Here is a 5,998-nt window from a genome sequence, read left to right as displayed (position 1 = left end):
CTTCATGTGTCTGTTCTGTTAAATGGTTTGATGTCTGGGTGATCTCGACTCACGTTTGAAATAAGATCTCAAAAACTCATCAAAAGAATTCATTTATCCCCCCCCAAAATATAATACGTGACAACTTTACTGTATAGAATACATACACCAACAAGCTATTTTGTAGTCAGATACACATACAGTTTTAATGTCTCTCCAATATAGCAGGTAAAGTGTGGTTTAGGAAACCCAAGTTATGCCAGTTGCATCTTTCAATCCGTGGGAGAAAATGGTTTATACGTCAATATATCTGCAACACCCGTTTTCCCCCCGACAAAAAGATGGGGGCAGGATGGAAGTAGAAAACTCGATCCATTTATGGGGGTCTGTCTTAACGTAAAGAAGTGGTTTTGCTGCAGAATTTTAGACTTGCTCCTCTTTAGATCTGTCAAATTTGGGGGGGGGGGGAGAGAGAGTGACTCATAATCTGTGCACCATGTAAAGCCTTCCCAACTATGAACACTTCCCCAAGGTTCAAGCTAGGGTATATGGGGCAAAATTGGAGCAAGATATGTACTGTGGGTGCAGGATGAAAATGTCTGGTTTTCTGCTGAAATTTCTTTGATGCATAGACCCATGGACTTCATCTCCATGATCAGATGTAGGACCCTCCTTTTTAAATTAGATCTAGGGGTTAATTTTGAGCGGAAGAAAAATCTTGTGTGATTTTACACTCCTCCCTGTGTACAATATGATCTGTCATATGATGATTTATCTATTTTGTGTCACCTACCTGAGCCTTAACCTTAACCCCCAGGCAGGCTTGAGTCACTTCCCAGCTGCCGCCAAATCGCTGGTTAGAAATAGGCCACAGGGTTCTAGGTATCTATTTAAAAGTGAAATTTCCGCACGCTGGGTCTGTGGAACATTTTCCCTGGGGCTTGTATTAGGAGTGGAAACCCAATCTTGGACAGTAAAAATGAGTGACACGGTGTCCAATTCAAATGTGCAGTCCCACATAGACAAAGTTTGTGAAGAATGTAACACTCCTTGGCTCCCTTAAACTAATTGAATCGTGCTAACAGCAAATATTTGACAGATTTTTGTTTCTCAAAATGTATTACACATTGCTTTTATTGGGGCATCTGAATGGGGGAGGACTTGTCAATTGAGATGTTTTTACCCTTATTCCATTCTGTCCTCATTCGATAGTCAATGATGGAGGAGAGGGTTTTTTTTTTTGTACCTGTGTGCACACCGATAGCTGATACAAGGGAGCAGCCATGGGAAATACAACCTCTCCCAAGCTACAGCGCTGTGTGTACAATCTAACCTTAAAACCATGCTTTAGAAGTACTCGGGTTAAAAAAAAAAAAAAAAATGCATCAATCACCCCGGCGTGACCCCTTAAAGATGTCACTGCCATTAGTACACTTAAGTCCTAGAAAGGACTTACCCTTCAGTGTGCCAGGAGAATAGCCACCTGGCCTCCAGCCATGTTGTGTGTGTGATCAGGACATGACCAGGCCCCAAATGCTGTCAGTGGTCAACCCAATCATACCCTGGAAATCCTAAGTGCCCATGATATATGAATCTGTTGTCGAGCCAACGTGTCGCTGCCATTAGTACACACGTCTAATGAAGGGACTACTGACCCTTTGAAGTTATTGTCTGACTATGTTAAATATATGAGTGCTCTTATGCTGTTCTAATGATATAATTGTGACCAGCTCTATTCAACACTTGTTACAACATTTTGATGAAAGATTCCAGGGACAAAGGTGGCTATAACTATATAAATGGCATCTTGCAAACATTCATTCAAATCAACATTTTCTCTGAAATTTGATACCAGATTTGTAAATATTCTTTTTGAAGTGAAACTTCTTTGCCGGCACCTTCCACATGAACATTTCCCTGGCAGTAAATTGCCATGATGGTGATGGAAGTACAGTCCAGGAAGTGATGTCACTGCTGGCAGAAGAGGCAGTCAGTGCTGCCAGCTCCCACCAGTCACCGGAGAGGAGGAGGATCCGTAGCAAACTTCTGTGCCGTGCTTCCCCTGAGATCTCTTCGGACGGGGGCTGTGAGATCTGAGCGCTGTCTCCCTGCAACTGCGCTGGGGGGAGGGCAGCTCGTGACTGGTAACAAGGAGGAAGGTGGCAGTGCTGGATCCCCTGGATGACGGACACGCACACTCCCCCTGCACTGAGCACACGGCACCTCCGTCACCCACGTCTTGTGTGCCGTGTCCCCGCAGCACCGCCGAAGGGAGGGGGGGAGAGCGATGAGCGTACGTGTCCCCACTGCTCCGCCAGAGGGAGGAGAGCGTGCAGGACATGCTGAGCGCACCCTCCATCCCAGCGCCACACTTGGAAGACACAAACAGTGACACACACACACACTGACTGACACGCGCACACGGTGACACACACACAAGGAATTCACAGTTACTATAAATATAGATGTGCAAATAGCTAAAACACGCGTTCTAAGTCAAACTTCTTTGCGTTTTGGCACTGAAATTGTGTTTTGATTTTTATTTAAAAACATCACCATCAAAAATACAATTTCTGTGACAAAACAGCGACAAAAGACAAAGAAGTTTCACTTAAAATCCGCGTGCTCGGCACACACACCCTTTTCTTTCTTTGAGGTAATTGGGGAAAACAACTTCAGTTCCGTTTTTTTTTCCTTTTACTATAAGATGGTGGTGCAATAAAATAAAAGTACTCGGTCATGTAATATTTACTATGCAAATATAGGCCCTAATCCCAACTATGATTAGCGTAATGACCTGTCGCACTATTAATGAGTGAGATGTTCAGTCCCTGAGGAAGGGAGACTCCTGAAACGCGTAGTGCGGCAAGTACCGTGTGTCCTGTGAGCATCGTGGGTGACGTGACATACATATAACTTTTGGTTTGGTGATCGGACCTGGAAGTATCGGGCGTGATGCAGCGGCAGCTAGAACAGGCGCGGACCGTCTACTACACAACAAGGAAACGCCACCTAAAAATCCTAACGGATAGAAGTGTGGCGACCAGCTCCAGTGCTAATACGTCTGTATGCTTCTAAGTTGCTGTGCTTTACTGGAAAACACACAAATGTGAGTGAACATCTAATAGATACAGTATTGTTTTATTTTGAATCAAGGGTACTGCACCATTTTGGTGTATTTGTGTCAGCAAACGTTCCAAGGAACCATGGAAATATACCTTGCAACATTCCCCATACAATAATTCATAGACTTCTCTAATAGTGCTATTGACATTTGGTAATAAACTCTGGGTTGTAGTTAGGGTGACCAGACATCCCGGTTTTTAAGTTACTCTCCCGGTGTCCCAACAATCTCTAATGTACGGTTTTGAGCAGAGAGAGGAGCTCAATGCTCCTCCCACCTGTGCGTCTCACACAGCTCCTAGTGTGTGCGAGTGTGTGTGTGGGTGAGTAAGTAAGTCTGTGTGTCGGTGTGTGTGTGTGTGTGTGTGTGTGTGTGTGTGTGTGTGTGTCAGTCAGTTAGTGTGGGTAAGTAATTCAGTCTGTGTGGGGGAGTGAGTAAGTCAGTAAGAGTGTGTGTGTGTGTGTGTGTGTCAGTCTGTGTGTCTGTGTGGGTGTGTGTGTCAGTCTGTGTGGGTGGGTGAGTAAGTCAGTCAGTGTGGGTTGGGTGAGTAAGTCAGCCAGTCAGTGTGGGTGGGTGAGGGAGTGAGTAAGTCAGTAAGTGTGTGTGTGTGTGTGTGTGTGTGTGTGTGTGTGTGTGTGTGTGTGTGTGGTGGGGGAAGTAAGTCAGTCAGTGTGTTGGTGAGTCAGTCAGTGTGGGTGGGTTGGTGGGGGAGTGCATCAGTCAGTGTGTGGATGAGTAAGTCAGTCAGGGTGGGTGTACGCCTGTCCTTAGGCATACTTTTGCCACTGCCAGGGGGCGGCAAAAAAAAATGTTTTCCTTTTTTTTTAATAAATATGTAGGATTGATGCAGGGAGTCTCCAGAGCTGAACCGTATTCATTTTGGCTCCAAGGACCCGCTGCTTCCTGAGTTACAGATCCCAGTAGGGGGTGCCAGTATCTTCTGCTCAGGTTTGAAGCTTCCAGTCACATGGGCCAGTAGGAAGCCACCTATGACATCACGGCTTCCTATTGGCCCATGTGATGGGACAGCTAAACCTGAGCAGGAGCTACCGGCACCTCCCACGGAGGTCTGTAGCTCCGGATACAGTGGGTGCTTGCCTGAGAGCGGCATATAACCTAGGGACGGGTCTGACAGAGAGAGAGAGCGAGAGGGAGAGGAGGGGGAGGGAGTGAGAGAGGATAAAGGGAGAGAAGAAGGGGAGGAGGGATTTGGGAGAAAGGTGGGGAGATTGGAGGAGGAAAGAGGGAGGATGGGGAGAGGGAGACAAATAAATCAATAATTGGGGACACTATTTGACAAATACAATTTATAATATTTATTCTTAAGTGATGTGATTTGTTTTATAAATAATTTTTTATTGTGTCCCGGTTTTTACTTTGGAAATCTGGTAACCCTGATTGTAGTAGAGCGCAGTAGATTGTTTTCTCTTTTCATAAATATCACACTATAGTCATTATTGAGAAATGTTATTAGAGATTAGGTAGAGGCTGCTGTGGAATAGACCCAGTACTGATGCAAAATGTAGGGTCGCCACATTTAAGTTCTGTAAATAAGGGATGTCCGGACACCAAAATCCAGTAGGAAAATCTCATTTAAATCCAGACATTTCCTATATATTTTCATGACCAAAACTGACATTGTTTCTCTGCTCCCCCATCGCTTTCTCACCCACCCCCATCGCTTTCTCACCCCCCATCCATCTCTCCTCCTCCTCACAGCCCCCTTCCTGCTCCTCCTCACTGCTCCCCACCTGATCATCCTCCTCCTCACAGCCCCCCTCCTGCTCCTCCTCCTCACTGCCCCCCACCTGCTCCTCCTCCTCACTGCTCCCCTCCTGATCCTCCTCCTCACAGTCCCAGTTAGGATCGGCGTTAGGCTCCGCCTCTGTGACAACACGGGTGATGCGCCACATCACATCCAGGGACGCCACGCCTCTCGACAACGGAGCACTTCCAGGATCGAGAAAATTAATCCGGTAGCCTACCGTCTACGCCTACCTTCTTCAATGAAGATACCTTCGGTGTTTCACACGACATTACTGAAACCCCATATTCAGGATCCTCATTCTCCAGCCTCGTCCTCGCCTCCGGGACTCCTCCTCGTGGAGGGCCAACAAGAGTTTGAGGTTCAATCCGTGTTGGACTCCAGGATCACCAGGGGAGCTCTCCAGTACGTGGTACACTGGAAAGGGTTTTGGCCACAGGAGCGTTCCTGGATCCCTCGGGATCAGCTGCATGCCCCCAGACTCGTCCGGGCTTTTCACGCTAAGTACCCCCTGAAGCCATCCCTGAGGCGCCCGGAGGTCACTCCTGAAGGGGGTGGTACTGTTAGGATCGACAACAGGTGTTGCGCCGCATTCCATCCTGGGACGCCGCGCCGCATTGCATCCAGGGACGCCGCGCCGCTCGACAATGGAGCACATCCAGGATCGGGCTTAGGCCCCACGTCCTGCCCCCGCGTCCCGCCCTGTGAAGACATGGGCGTCGCGTCACGCTGCCAGGCGAACAACGCGCGAGGGGTTAATCGCCCTTGAGTTCAACATCATACTCACCTGCGGTCTACTCCGCCTCCCATTGGGCGGCATTCATGCAAGCAGCCGATATATATACATATATATATATATATATATATACATATATATATACATATATATATATATATATATATATATATATATATATATACGGGATGTCTGGCAACCCAAGCCAAATGCACAGAGATCAGGGGGCTGAATCAAAAAACAGAACTTTTGGGGGTTATTTATTAAACTGTGATAGTGCCAATCGGGTATCAATGTAAAGGGGGGTTAAGGCTGCACACCACAATATATAAACAAATACATACAGTTTACCGGTGCTGCTGGTTCAAGGAAGTACCTGCCAGGAATTTCCAAA

The sequence above is a fragment of the Ascaphus truei genome, chromosome 8 (assembly GCF_040206685.1).
Source record: "Ascaphus truei isolate aAscTru1 chromosome 8, aAscTru1.hap1, whole genome shotgun sequence".
Lineage (NCBI taxonomy): Eukaryota > Metazoa > Chordata > Amphibia > Anura > Ascaphidae > Ascaphus > Ascaphus truei.
The sequence above is the reverse complement of the archived record's forward strand: the minus strand, read 5'-3'. Positions refer to the sequence as shown.